Genomic DNA, 15899 nt, shown 5'->3' with positions numbered 1-15899 from the left:
AGACATTACCTGTGTCTGTATAAAATGATAGCAGACTGAAATACAATGAAAAAAACAGGAATACAAAGATTGGCAATTGAATTGAAATTAGTAAGTCATGTAATGATCACCATATTGTATTTAGTCATACCTATTAGCTGTCCAGATTTTCAAATAATGTCCAGATTTTTACTCATAATTTTGGTCTCTTCCTTATAAAATCTGTAGTTTTCTTGCAAATCACTGATAATTGAAGTCACTAAATAACGACAGATATTTGAGTTTCAGATTTCATATCCTTCAGAAAATGCATGTTATTGCAAGACTTGTTATTTCTAAGTTTATATGAGCAATTTTTAAGATGTGTCCCAATTTTTGGGCATTTGTCCTCTCCATTATGTTTGGCTTTGCTTAGCTTTCTTAAACAAAGAAGTTGAGAGGAATGTACAGAGCAGCTTTTTGTCAAAGATAATGCAGCTTGTATTTTCTTCAGGATCAAAATGCATCCAGGTATAGAGCAAGAGCAGAGCCAAGTGCCTTGCAGATGCTGTTTTAGCAGATTTTTAAAGCATTTGTTGCTTTTTGTAAGCTTTAATGCTAATGAGATGAAGTTCCACAGTTTTAAGACACAGTGACAATAGAATGACCTTTTATAAGTGTATTCTTTTCTGTTTCTTACAGCTTGGAGTGATTTTTTTTCTTGGAGCATGGTATTCTGCTGCTGTTGTATGGTTGGACTATGCTTTTTGGACAGAGAAACTATCTTTCTTGTAGTTAAGTTTGTGGTCAGTATTGAGCTGAGAGTAGGATAGCTTATTTGGGAGTTCTGTGCAGTTTAGTTCCTTCATAGCTGGGCAGTGTTGTTTTATGAGATCAATATGTGGAGTCTCTGCTATTTTATTATAGAATGCATCAAGGTTGGACTTGAGGGTATTGTTGAGGTTAGGGAAAATAGGCAATGCATACAACAGAGGTGGGAGTAGGTAGGTTGCTGCTATGGATTTTCTTGTGGATACTGTAAGATATTGATTTGCTCTATATAGGGAGTCTAGATTTTTATGTTTATTTTTGATAGTGTAAAGAATATGTCAGTTGCTTTCTTATTATATAGGTTCATAGGTTCATAGGTGTGTACTAGGCTAATGGCCCCAGAGCTTTTACAAGCCCAGCCCATAGGATTACCCTGGTATCGTGCCACCCAACCTTAATTCTCAGTGCCTCTGTCGAGTAGAGCCACTGAAGTGATCCCCGGGGTGAATTTTCTATTTCATAGGTCCACAGGTGTGTACTAGACTTATGCCCCTTGAGCCTTTACAAGCATAGCCCATAGAAGTGCCCTGGCATCATGCCACCTGACATTTGTTCCCAGTGCCTCTATTAAGTAGAGCCACTGGAGTGATCCCTGGTGTGAACTTTCTATTTCCCATCCACTCATCAAGATTTCTCTTGAAGAAGGCCAGTGAGGTGCTCTGTTTGACATGTATGGGAAGTCTATTCCATAGCATGGGCAGTCTCTGGGTTATAAGCCTGCCCTCCAGCATGTTCTGTTGAGTGTGTTAATGAGGTTGAGGTCTCTGGAGCATGTGGTGCGGTGGGATTGGGATTTCATTAGATGTAGCATTTCTAACAGAGCTGGATAAGACATGGCTTTATAAGTCAAGCACAGATCACCTCTAAGTAGGCAATATGAGACAGAATTTTTGAATCTTTCCATACAGGGCAAGTGTTTAAGGCCTAGGATCTGCTTTGTGAGGTACTTTTGTGGCCTCTCCAGTTGTTGCAGGTGTCTAGTGAGGTACATGCCAAATGGGGCATTATACTCGATGATTGGCCTAATGAGGGAGGAGCAGAGGGAGACAATGACTTCTTTCTTCCAGGATGCAAAACCCTTACTAATGTGATGTGCCACATAGAAGGACTTTCTGACCACACTGGCAATGTGATGGTCAAAAGAAAGGTTGCTGTCAACCTGTGTTCCCAGATCTCTTATAATGCCTTCTGTATTCAGTGGACTACCATTAATGTGGTAATTCATGGGAAGTAGGTTTTTCACAAAGGGGATGATGACACATTTTTTGACATTGAGCTTAAGGCCATGGTTCTGACAACAGTCGTTGGTCTCAGTGAGGCCTTTCTGTAGGGTGTCATCATCACTTTGGGAGTTAATAATAGCTCCCAACTTGCAATTGTCTGCGAACTTTGCCAGCCAGAATCCCTTTGTGTTGAACTGGACTTCAGAGAAGTAGATACCAAACAGGAGAGGACCTGGGGTCAAACCCTGTGGGACTCCACTCGTGACTGGTTAACAGTCTGACTTGGAGTCAGCTACTTACACACTGTGGGTTCTATCTGTGAGCCAGTTTGCAATCCATTTAGTGATATATGGGTTGATGCCTAGCTTAGAGAGTTTTTCTATGATTCCTGAGTGGGGAATGATATCAAATGGCTTGGCCAGATCAAGGTAGGCTGTATGAACCATCTTGCCTTCATCCACAGCTCTGGTGACTGACTCAGAGATGTCGACCAAGTTGAGCAGGCATGAGCTACCCATCACAAAACCAAACTGTGTGGGAGCCAGAGTTTGGAGATTCCCTTTATCCTTGTTTATTAGTTCCATGATGATGCATTCCATAGCTTTGCATATCAGACTTGTCAGGTTAATGGGACGATAGTTCCCAGGGTCTGTAGTTTCTCCTCCTTTGTGGAGAGGGATGACTGCAGCAGTGTGTCATTCAGTAGGGACAAAGCCTGCAGTGAGGCTGTGATTGAACAGGGTACACAGGTGAGGTGCCAGTTCACTCTATAGTTCATGTAGAACACAGCCAGAGATATTGTCTGGTCTCATAGAAGCTGTATTCTTGGCCTTGGACAGTGATTTATTAACCAGTAATACTGGGTGCCTGGCAATCTACTGGTATTGTGATTGGTCCTTTGTGAGGGAGAGAGGGGTAAAGTAGGCACTGAATCTGTCGGCCAGTATATTGGCAATATCTGTTGCCTCGGTATAGGAGGTATCATTTTGGAGTAGCTCAGAGCAAATCTGGGTATTGCCATGGAGATTCTTTACATAACTATAGAAGGCCTTGTAGTTGTCTGTACTATCTGCTGCAATTCTGTTTTCATAGATAGCTTTAGAGGATTTGATGAGGGATCTCAACTTTTTGCTGAGGCTGATAAGTGAGTTTTTCTAGTCTTGGGACTTCACCTTATTCCACATCAGTTTCCTCATTCTATTGTAGAGTTTGTTTATGGCAGGAACCATGAGATTGGTTTCCTTTTTTGGAGGAGAGTGTCTTGGTTCTATTGGATATGGCAAGATCCATGCATTTGTGTACATGTTTGTAGAGTGCATTGGTGTATAATTTGGCAGTCATGCAACTATTCTCCATTTGCATGAGTGTCATGAAGTTAGCCACCTCTGCTTTTAGAACCCCATAGTTAGAGAAGTTTTTCATGGTGGTTACCTTTGCAGAGGAGGTGGGTTGTGGGAGGGATGTGGATTTCCAAGGTGATTAGTTTGTGGTTGTATCTTACCAGGGAGGAGTTGACTATTGGTGTAGCACATTGGTCACCCATGTTAGTAACGACCAGGTCGAGGATGTTGCTACCTCTAGTAGGAGTAAGAACAAGCTGATCCAGGGCATTGGAATTAATGAATTCCAGGAAACGATTGGCAAGTGTATTGTACATGAGTAGTTTTCACAGTTAATGGAGGGGTGGTTGAAGTCGCCCAGTATGAGTGTTAGGTTGGACACTAATATTCTCCAGGGTCCTTAGGAATGTGGAGTGTGAGTCTTGGGACATGGTTGGGGACCTAAAGCAGTCTACGACCTGAATCATTGTCTTACCCAATGTTAGCTGTACTTGAAGGATCTCTTATGCATTATATTGGGCTACCAGTCTGGAGGTGTGTACATTCTTTATGAATATGGAAACACCACTGCCTTTGGAGCTTCAGTCCAAGTTCTGGGGCCGAAAGGTGTGGAATGAGTTATAGCCTGGTAGTGCAGGGGTGCTTTCTGCTGCCTTGAACCAGGTCTCTGTTACAACATAAATGTCAATGTTCTCCATTTTAAGGAGTGCTTTGAAAAAGTGCAATTTGAGATTTAGACTTCTAGCATTGAGCAGCATGACCCTCAGATTGCAATTGTTTCTAGCTGTTACAGTGGTAATTTGGTCTTTGGAACACTGCCTAAAAAAGGCACTATAGGGGTGGCAAGAGCCTTGACCAGTATCCAAAAGCCCAGGAGTGACAGATTCAGGTCATCTCTGGCAAAGCATTGAGGTCTGTCAATCATGTCATCCCAGGCAGGCAGATATTGGATCCGCTTAGAATGACACCAAAAACTTAGCCAATTGTTGAAATCAATCATTTTCTGCTTGTACTGTGGTATCATTCTGGGTAATGGTAGGATGCTGCTCAGGGATCTTCTTTCTTTTAGTTCTCTTACCCATAACTGTGAAATTGCAACTTGGCATTTTAAATCTCACTGCATGTGCTAATTTGTCATGTATTACTATACAATGATTATATTTTACTGATTACAGATTTCCTCTAGTATAGCTGACTTTCTATTACTGTATGTCCATACTGTAACTTTAAGCTTTACATGTTTGCTATTGTATAAAACTGCTTATTTTGAAAATGGAAATACAAACATAACAATGCAACTAGGCAATGGTTCCTTGCAGCAGTACAAACAAGAATAAACAAAATAAAACAATGCTCGGCCCCAGGTAGGCTAGGTAAAAAACTTTAACAAAACAAAAACAACTGGTATAGCTTCATACCAGGTACTCTTATCAGCCTGAAAATACAGAATCCACTTCTGCTCACATGTTTCAGTTCTTGTCTTAATGTTACCTCCCATTTCATCCGCATCTATTAATTCTAAAACAAAAAAATGTAAAATTATGTTATGTTTCTAAAGTAGTCATATGTTTCGCTAGGGCATTTGTTTCACTACCATTCCTAATGTCTTTAATGTGTTCCTGTATGCATTCTCTAAGTGACCTATAAGTTTTGCCAGTATAATAATCACCACATACAGTGCAAAAACTATAATAGACCAAATTTGTGGGTGAACAATCTGCATAAAAGCAGAAATCTATCAAATAGCGTAATAACGGATCTACAAATCTAACTCCTGTAAATATATATTTACAGATATTACAATGTCTACACATATGTGTACCAAATCTTGGAAAAAAATAGCCGAGGTGTGTCCTTGTCTTTTATAGCATAAATGCCTCTTGAGGGATTTGTTATTCTTAAAAGAGAACTGTGGTGTAGCAGTGATGATATCCCTGAGTTCCTCATTAGCAAGTAAAATACTCCAGTGTTTCTTAATCACGTCACAGATGGCACCTACATCACTAGAAAAAGTCAAAGGAAATCTAGTGGTGTTGCTCATTGTTGCAGCTTAGATATTAACAGGAGGAGATGTTTATTTAGAAAAATACGGCTTATCTGCCCCAATCCTCATGGACAGGACTGACTCAATATAAGAATTAATATCATCCTCCTTATAACCTCTTGCTAAATAATCAAGCTTCAAATTATTAAATGCTGACTGTAACTGTTGCTGATCATTGTGTAGCCTCATAGTTCTAAGAAATTGAGATTTCAATACATTTCTTGATACGTGTCGGGGATGCATGCTATTTTTATGGAGATATGCATTTTTCCTTGTCTCTTTCGTATAAATACTTGTGGATAGCCCATCCATATCTGTCTTGCATATATTCACATCTATGAAGTCTAGCTTATGTTTAGATTATTTAACTGAAAACTTCAAAAATGGAGTGGTAGTGTGTAGGTAATCCACAAACTGTAATAGCATAACTTCAGAACCCTTCCACAACATAAAAATATCATCAACGAAATGTTTATACCATAATAAATGAGGAACAAACTTGTTATGCATAAAAATGCATTCCTTTTCCCATTGGGTCAAAGTATTAGTTTAAGGGTGTGCACACTTATGCAACCAGCGTATTGTACGTTTTTTATTTTTTATATTTTTCCCCTAACAGATTTGTTTGTTTTTCAACTGAATTGTACAGGTTATAGGTCACATTAAAGGTGGGAAAAGTTTTGACATGATTTATTGTGGTCTCATTTTTTTTATATCACAAAAACCTGGGATTTTAACAAGGGTGTGTAAACTTTTTATATCCACCGTATATATGTGTAAACTTTTTATATCCACCGTAAATATATATACACATACATGCATACATGTATTTATAAATATGTGCCAAGTTTTATTTCCTTTGACATAAGACTATGGATATCACACAAACATGTCTTATTATTTCTTGTCACAAAGAAGGGAGAAAATATTGTGACATAGTATTAATATTTGGGTGAGCCAGTAGACAAATGCCAATACTGACATCATGGACTATCAAAGATAAATACAAAATAGTGCTGAAGACAGAATGTTCTCTTACCTTGTTATAGAATTTTATTGTCATATTTGACACAATTCATTTGTGTATTTAATTACTTCCACACTTTGTTGACTGGGCAAATTCCAGTTAAGCCTTCTCAAGTCTTACAGGGGGAGGAGACTGTACCGTTCTTAAGGGAAATAATAAAATGTGCACAGGGCAGCAAGACAAATCATATTCTAATCATCAAGTATAATGAGCTCTTCTTTCCAATCTTTTTAAACTATCAGTAGTTGTGTACAGGCTTCACTTATGTACAAACTCCATATAATGCCCTAGCCACATAAGGATAACAGCATTTAGGTCCATATAATGCCCTAGCCACATAAGGATGACAGAATTTAGGTCCATATAATGCCCTAGCCACATAAGGCCTACAGCACATAGCTCCATATACTCCTAGTCACATAGGGATTACAGCACTTAGCTCCATATAATGCCCTAGTCACATAAGGATTACAGCACTTAGCTCCATATAATGCCCTAGTCACATAAGGATTACAGCACTTAGCTCCATATAATGCTCTAACCACATAAGGATTACAGCACTTAGCTCCATATAATGCCTTAGCCACATAAGGATTACAGCACTTAGCTCCATATAATGCCTTAGCCACATAAGGATTACAGCACTTAGCTCCATATAATGCCCTAGTCACATAAGGATTACAGCACTTAGCTCCATATAATGCCTTAGCCACATAAGGATTACAGCACTTAGCTCCATATAATGCCCTAGCCACATAAGGATTACAGCACTTAGCTCCATATAATGCCCTAGCCACATAAGGATTACAGCACTTAGCTCCATATAATGCCCTAGTCACATAAGGATTGCAGCACTTAGCTCCATATAATGTCCTAGCCACATAAGGATTACAGCACTTAGCTTCATATAATGCCCTAGTCACATAAGGATTGCAGCACTTAGCTCCATATAATGTCCTAGCCACATAAGGATTACAGCACTGAGCTCCATATAATGCCCTAGCCACATAAGGATTACAGCACTTATTCTTGCTGGACTAAAGTATGAGCACTAGAATATGGGATAAGTCCCTTTGTCTGGGTCAATAACCCCCAGTGCAGCTGTCTTATAGGCGAAAAACACTCAAACAAGTTATCTGATCATTCACAGGCTTGCACCAAAATGAATGTAATATTTATAACAATGCATCTTTCATTATATCTTTCAACTTAAGTTTACACAGTACCACTACTTAAAGAGAGAAATGTGCTGATATGATCAAACAAAAGTGTTAGTATCCTCATAAATGCAAAAAACAGCCATGTCTAGGTTTTCTTTTTACTTCAGGTGGCTTAATTAATTAATTAATTAAAAACTACTATTAAATCAGATACAAGGCTTCGAAACATTTCCCAAATTTTCTTCCAACACCATATGTGCACAATATTCAAGTATCTGCATATGTTTTTTTTTTTACCTGGTCTTTAGTCTAATCTGCCTTGTTGTGCAATATAGTATAGATAATGAAAGCAATACATTAGTATAAATCCCATACTGAATTACTCTGTTTGGTCACCTGTGATTTGCATATTCTGAAAATGAGAGAATGCCACTTTTAAACAAAAGTAGTCATTTACTATCCCTAAAAAGAGCAGCTTATGCTTTAGTCTGGTGACAAACACAAAAAGGCACATTTAATGAGGTGACTCTGGCTCATTAACAAAATATATTAAATAAGTATTATTTATTACTTTCTTTTCTGAGCCTTAAATAGGCTAATTTTGAATTACCACAGAATTCTATTACAAAACTCTATGTATCTCTGTGATCCAGAATCTTTTTATCAAATCATTTTATGTGTCAATAGAATCTTTTGTTTTAGGAGACAAAATGACAAATCTAAACATGAAATACGATTGCTTATGCCTTTTGAAGTAAACATAATTAAATAATTAACTAGGTTATGATTCCCCTAAGGCATTAGTTCTCCAAAATCTGTGCATATGCAACTTGCCAGTTTTGTTTTATGAAATAGAGCTCATTGCTTACAAATTCCACAGTTTTGTACTTTTGCCCATAGGTTAGAATAAACATTTTGCTTTGGATGTCATCCTTTAGTCCTGTAGCCAGCTGTATTCATTGCGATTCAAATTCCACAAATTTGGTTTCAAAGAAAAGTAGTAAAAATTCCTAAATATATTTGGATCAGCATAAGAAAACTACAATACGTGCAAAGCATTCTTGCTTGTCATCAGGCAGAACAGAGGAAATCATGTCTCTAGATGCTTTAAGGAATACCATATAATGTCATCATATTCTTAAGTATTTTCAAAATTAAATTTCTTCTTTTCATAAACGTTCTCACCTTTCAGCTTGTTCAGAATCTTCTTAATGATTAAAAGTGATCTCTTCAGCTAACTGTTCTGTGTCACTTTATATACTCTGGAGGTATACAGTGAAACTGCCAACTGTCATTACAATTATGTTTTTCTTCTATTTTAAGACTCATCAATTTATAATATAAATTACCAGAATTCAGGATGCAAATGCACACAATGTGAAATATGTAGGTGTATATAGTCTCTTTTAAAATCTAGTACCAGGAAACATACAAATGTCAATGATGTACCTATGAAGGAATTTTTTTTAATTATTTTGATCCTCTGTCTGACTCATTAGAAGTACATATTTTATGTCAAAAGGTTATTAGTGTTCTTTTATTATAATTTACTGGTTACATTCTGCAAAGTGTCACCTGTCAGCTATATGCTCCTAAAGTAATGCTGTACACACCTAGATAATTGTGGGTGAGACACTGGTTGACATCTGCTTAGTCATGCAATCCCAAGTCAAAACAAGTACTATACAGAATATTCTCCTTCTAAATTAATTGTCACTTCAGGTTTTGCCACAGTTGAATATCACACCCATGAAAAAGTTACATTGTTTCATCAAACAACTATGCCAACATTTTGTAAATGAAGTTAAATGTAACTTCTGGCACATCTGTTGCTTTTATACCTTATACCTCTTTCACTTTTGTAGATGTGTACATTGTGTCTATAGTACAATGACCATATAGTAACACAGATGGTAATACAGCATATAAAATGCAAAAATCTCCATATAATTTGTCCATTTGTATCATGTCTTACCTCTAATGGTACTCCTTTATAAGGTAAGTGAACCCTTTTTATTAATTCCCTAACTTTTTTGTCAAAGCACAATCATCCTACTTTCATATCTGACTAATCCTACATCAGAAATTGCTGGTCTCAGGACAAAATGCAACAATATAGCATGCAATATACAATATTGTCAATGTGCATATTTTATATCAGCAATTGAATATCAACTTATCAACCTATCCCTCTCCATTAAAAAGCTCTCATTTGCATAGTTAATAATAAAAACAAAGCAAAAACCTGCCAAGATCAACACTGTGAATGTCAATTTTGAACATAGTTGAAATGGTTAGAAAAAATAATTTGTTTTTATAAAATTATAGAAAATGAATATCAAATTTGAATGTAGATGAAATGGTTAGAAAAGCAATTTATTTTAGAATTGTAGAAAAAAGAATTTAAGTTTCATGGATTGTGTCTTAATAGACAAAAGAGTCAAGGATATGGATATATTTAATCTTTAAGGGATATACCCTTTTCAATAACTGGCATCACTTTAATGGGAATCACTTTGGGTGACTTAGACATAGGTTCATAGGTTCATAGGTGTGTACTAGGCTAATGGCTCTGGAGCCTTTACAAGCCCAGCCCATAGTATTACCCTGGCATTGTGCCACCTAACCTTAATTCCCAGTGCCTCTGTCAAGTAGAGCCACTGGAATGATCCCTGGGGTGAATTTTCAATTTCCCATCCACTCATCAAGATTTCTCTTGAAGAGGGCCAGTGATGTGCTCTGTTTGACATGTATGGGAAGTCTATTCCATAGCATGGGAAGTCTCTGGGTTATGAAGTTGTCCCCCCAGCATGTTCTGTTGATTGTGGTAATGAGGTTGAGGTCTCTGGAGCATGTGGGGTGGAGGTAATTGAGATTTCTTTAGATGTAGCATTTCTAATAGAGCTAGATCAGACATGGCTTTGTAAGTTAAGCAGAGATTGCCTCTAAGTAGGCAATATGAGACAGAGAATAGTTGGAGTTTTTTGAGGACAAGTGTTTAAGGCCTAGGATCCTCTTTGTGAGGTACTTTTGCAGCCTCTCTAGTTGTTGCAGGTGTCTAGTGAGGTACATGCCAAATAGGGCATTGCACTTGAGTATTGGCCTAATGAGGGAAGAGTAGAGGGAGATAATGACCTCTTTCTTCCTGGATGCAAAACCTTTAGTAATAAGATGTGCAGCATAGAATGACTTTCTGACCACAGTGGCAATGTGGTGGTCTAAAGAGAGGTTGCTGTCAACCTGTGTTCCTAGATCTCTTGTAATGCCTTCTCTGTTCAGTGGACTACCATCAATGTGGTAATTCATGGGAATGGATTTTTTCCCAAAGGGGATGACAACACATTTTTTGGCATTGAGCTTAAGGCCATGGTTCTGACACCAGTCATTAGTCTCATTGAGGCCTTTCTGTAGGATGTCAATGTCACTTGGGGAGTTGATAATGGCTCCCAACTTGCAATCATCTGTGAAATTTGTCAGCTAGAGTCCCTTTGTGTTGGCCTGGACTTCAGAGAAGTAGATATCAAACAGAAGTGGACCCATGACTGATCACTGTGGGACTCCACTCGTAACTGGTCAGCAGTCTGACTTGGAGTCAGCTACTTTCACACTGTGGGTTCTATCTGTGAGCCAGTTTGCAACCCACCTAGTGATATAAGAATTGATGCCTACCTTAGTGAGTTTTTCTATGATTCCTGAGTGAGGAATGGTTTCAAAGGCCTTGGCCAGATAAAGGTAGGCTGTATGAACCACTTTGCCTTCATCCATAGCTCTGCTGACTGACTCAAAACAGTTAACCAAGTTGAGCATGCATGATCTACCCTTCACAAAACCAAACTGTGTGGGAACCAGATCATGTGTTTCATAACTTTGCATATCAGACTTGTCAGCCTAATGGAGGCAATATAAGAGATAATGTTTGGAAAACTATTTTACAGGAATTATATTAAATGAAAATGTATGGAATTAATGTAACTTATTTTATTCTATATATGTATATATATATATATATATATATAGAGAGAGAGAGAGAGAGGGAGATACCCATTAGGTAAATTAGACTATGCAGTTGTAACACATGCATTTCCTATCTAAATGGAGAAAGATCTAATACAGCTGTTTTAAAGATAATATGGAGTTCTAACTTAAATTTAAAGAGAGGAATTTTATATTGGGACAAGAAAGGATGTGGCTTAGAATTAAAAAATATCCAAAGGAGTTATTTTGATTTCTTGCATTCCTGCTGGATTCTGTACAAGTTGAAATACCAAGACAAAGATGGTTGGGGATGTATATAATGGGAAAAGTATAATGATGTTTGGGTGAACATGGCATCACAGGATAAAGGGAAGGGAAAATTATAATGTAGACTTAAGGGACTAGAAGGAAAACTGTCATTTTTAGAATATCATTATAAATGATATACCAAATAAAAGAAAAATATATGTACAAATAATAATTAACTATTGCTATATTAAACCTTTGGAGAAATAAAGTGATGATTTAGATTAATAATACAGGAAAGACAAACAATATTTTTTAAAGAAAAGAGTTAAGGGACTTGTTATGAAGAGTTATATAAATGAAGATGCCAATTAAAGAAGAAATTACATAAAAACAAGTAAGTGAAAGACTGTGTAAGATGTGTAAAGCTGTGGAAAGTATTAAGCATGTTTTTTTTTAATTATGGAAGAGTTAAAGTATTTTAAGATAAATTAAAAAAATGTTAGACATATATGTTTTTAGAATGTTAATATAAATGTTACAACCTGTAATTACTGTAACAACTTAGGAATGAAAATGATCAGGTAGGTAACATTGTAATCTGTACATTAGGCGTGTTATTGAAACAGCATTATGCCAAACATGCAGATCAAAAATAATTACAGTGGTGGGGCGTGGCCAAGATGTACACTGACTAGCAGCAGTTTCTCTCAGCTCTACCAATGCTATACATTCCTGACAGGATTTAATTCTCAAAAGTAACCCAATTGGGTTTTTTCTTCCTATTTTGATTTCTATTAACATAAAGAAAGATTATCTAAACAATTAGACAATTTCCTTTATGTTTCCCTGTCAAAAAATTAAAAAAAACATATTGCAGCATCTCTGCCTGAATGATGAGCCATTCCAAGAATAATTCTTCAGACTCTTCTATCAAGAAAGAACTCTTAGCTGTGACAATGACTTTACAAGAGATGTCATTGAAATTATACAAAATGGACACAAAAATAGATAGTTTTCATAGGTTCATAGATTCTATGAACAAAAATAGACAGTTCTGAACAAAAATGTTCTAAACAGATGGATCTAATACACAAGGAGTTACAACTTCAAAAGTCTCAAATTTTGGACATAGAGCAGTCTCTCAGTGATGTGGATTTAAAACTTCAAGAAGGAGAAAATAACATAGAATTACTGTTAAAACAGAACACTGCTCTTCAAAACAAAATAGAAGACCTAGAAAATAGGTCAAGAAGGAATAATCTTTGAATTTTTGGTTTACCAGATAGCATTGAAGGAAGCAACATGGTGAGTTTTCTAACTACTTGGTTGCCAACTGTTCTAAACCTTCCTGAAGCCCTCTCCTTTGGAATAGAAAGGGCAAACAGATCTATTGCTTTTACCTCTAACAAAAATGCTTCAAGATCTGTTATAGTGAAATTTATATCATCACAAGACAAAGAGCTAGCATTGAAAACAACATGGGCTAAGTCTCCCATAAAAGTAAATGACAATGTTGTGTGCTTTGACAATGATTATTCCTCTTCAGTGATAGCCAAAAGAAAGCTCTTTCTTCCTATCATGAAGAAACTAAAAAAGAAACAAATAAAAGTTCATCTATTGCTTCCTGCCAGACTTAAAATATTTCTCACAGAGGGATGTAAAATCTTTGAGGATATGGACTCTGATGTGTCTTACATGAAAACAAGCAAATTAATAGAGAAAATAGAAGATATGGAATAGGCACTGAAAAGAATTGCTGAAATTAATTCATGGACATCTTCAGAAAAAAAGACGATAAAGGATAAGTAACTATTATTTCATTAGTGTTATTCTTCCTGCAGTCATGGATCTCTGGTATTTTTAGCACTGTTTTATGACATTATAGCACTCTGGAAAGCAGAGCTATGATTAAATAACTTCTGCAAAATAGTAACATACTACTACAGTTTAATATAACAGTTGGGAACTTTAAACTGTTATGAAATCTGTGCTTCATGGTGACTAGTGGGTAATTTATTAGAACTAATATGAATGCTGACAATTTATTAGTGTCTGCTTTGTTTTATTGAGTGATATATTTATTCTCTTTATTTGCTTTGTGGTTTAGTTTTAATAATTTCCCCTTGGGAAAAATGTCTTGAAAGGAAAGGGGAGAAAAAAGCTTGTTGAGTATGTATCTATTTGTATCTACACTAAAGAGTGCTGTATATACGTTTTTTCTATCATTTTCTTTTTTGTTTTAAAATTCTAACAAAAAACATTGGTTTGGCTTTAATTTACTGTAAGAATGCTTCCTTGAGGCAAGAAGCAGCTGTTATACACAAAACCTCTCTCTATATGTGATCGCAGCATCGCAAGTCTGTTTATCTGATGTGAACTTTGACCTCTAAGAGCAGGAATGGATTAGAATGTTCAGACACAGCTGGTAAGACTCATTTAAGCAATTCTACAACAAGCAAAGCATCTGGAAGAGAAAAGAAAAGAAAATAAGGATAATTTTAGTTACTTTCTATATAAATTATTTAGTTCTATAAAGTTTATCCTTCTTATATGTTAAAGCATTAGAGTTTGACTTAATATATGCAGTCAAAAATAACAAAGTTAGTCTAGACAGTCAGAAAAGGAAATCAATGGAATGTTTGAATGCTAGACCAAGCATTTTATGAGCCTGATGTTAGAGACTATTAAAGACTAAAGGAAGTACAGTAAGTACACTAATATTAAAATGTTTCCATATTATATAACATACAAGGTTTTTATAATATAAAGTACTTTTGCTTTATTGAATGCCTCAATGCTGCAGCAACCAAACCCTAAATGTTTTGATAAAGAAATGCACACCATTGTTGACTAACTCTAACCATTCACTTATTCAATAGAACACTATATATATATATATATATATATATATATATATATATATATATATATATATATATATACATGTTTTAGTGATTGCTTTACACATTCTGAGGTAACTAGTGAAATATATTTTGTGTTTTAGCTACATATTAAATGTCTTCTTAACTCTAGTTAAAATAGTGATCTATAACATAAACAGTAACATATATATCTTATAATTGTGTCTTTAGGTATTTAATTGCGACCATCTGTGTCTAAAAGTTTCTTAAATGAGTTATGACAGTTGAGGAAAATATTTATTGCATTAATTTTTTTCTACCTTTTAATTCACTGTATTTGATATTAACAAACAAATGTTTATGAAATATTTCCTTTCACTTATAGTAATCTGTAGTTGATGCATAATAGGAACTGGATGACAACGAATTATTTATATTTAGTGAGTTAGGATTTTCTTGTTTTATATGATGCTTATCTTTTACCCTGTTTTACAGCTGATTACTTACTTTTTACAGCTTAACAAATAATGAAAGACACCCTGTAAATATTAATTATCTGTTTGATGAGACATGACAGTGCAACTGTAAAATTCTGTCAGGTGAAGGGAACTTCCCCGTATTACATAATAAGCAAACATATGGATTTGTAGTCACAGCAGTCACGTTTTGTTGTAACATGGATATAATTTGTAACTTTTTTCTCTTATACATTTGAAATTTCCAAATAGTCAGTGGTAATGGCAAACTTATGTCACATAATATTTTCCAATTAATGCATAACGTGGGTCAAATTGCAACACTAAATAGTCATCTTTACTACAGTTACTTATAAAATATAATGATAGATTCTCATATATAACTATAAGATTATTACATGATTGGGTACATAGTATAAATAACATGTTTTTAGTTGGTTATAGAAGTTATTAAATATATATATATATATATATATCAAAGTGTTTTACTTATTACGTTAATAACTGGTGTCATATATAGAAAGTTTAATCTAGTTTTAACACATTTTCTTTCTCTCTTTTTTGTCAAGAAAATATACAATTAAAACTTTAAATTTTTAACACTTTAATGCAGGAAGTACCAGTGGGGAATATATATGACATCCATTTTGTATTTACTTGATATTACTAATCATTTCTCATGATAGAGGGATATTAACTGTTGTTAGTAAGGGGGTGGTTGATTCAAACAGTACTCCATGAAGTGGCTATCAGAA

At 35.6% G+C, this 15899-nt stretch overlaps 1 protein-coding gene across 1 annotated transcript in view; it reads right to left on the bottom strand.

The window, feature by feature from the left end:
• Positions 1–8914, bottom strand: part of LOC122816608 (pancreatic secretory granule membrane major glycoprotein GP2-like) — a 262678-nt gene extending 253764 nt beyond the window's left edge. The window contains exon 1 of the mRNA XM_044089515.1: positions 8769–8914. The gene's annotated coding sequence lies outside the window, so the exon portion shown is untranslated. The remainder of the gene's footprint in view (positions 1–8768) is intronic.
• Positions 8915–15899: the final 6985 nt, after the last annotated feature.

The sequence above is a fragment of the Protopterus annectens genome, chromosome 1.part1, assembly GCF_019279795.1.
Source record: "Protopterus annectens isolate FY-2018-M chromosome 1.part1, PAN1.0, whole genome shotgun sequence".
NCBI classification, from domain to species: Eukaryota; Metazoa; Chordata; order Ceratodontiformes; family Protopteridae; genus Protopterus; species Protopterus annectens.
Note: the sequence above shows the minus strand (reverse complement) of the source record. Positions and strands in the feature narration are given on the sequence as shown.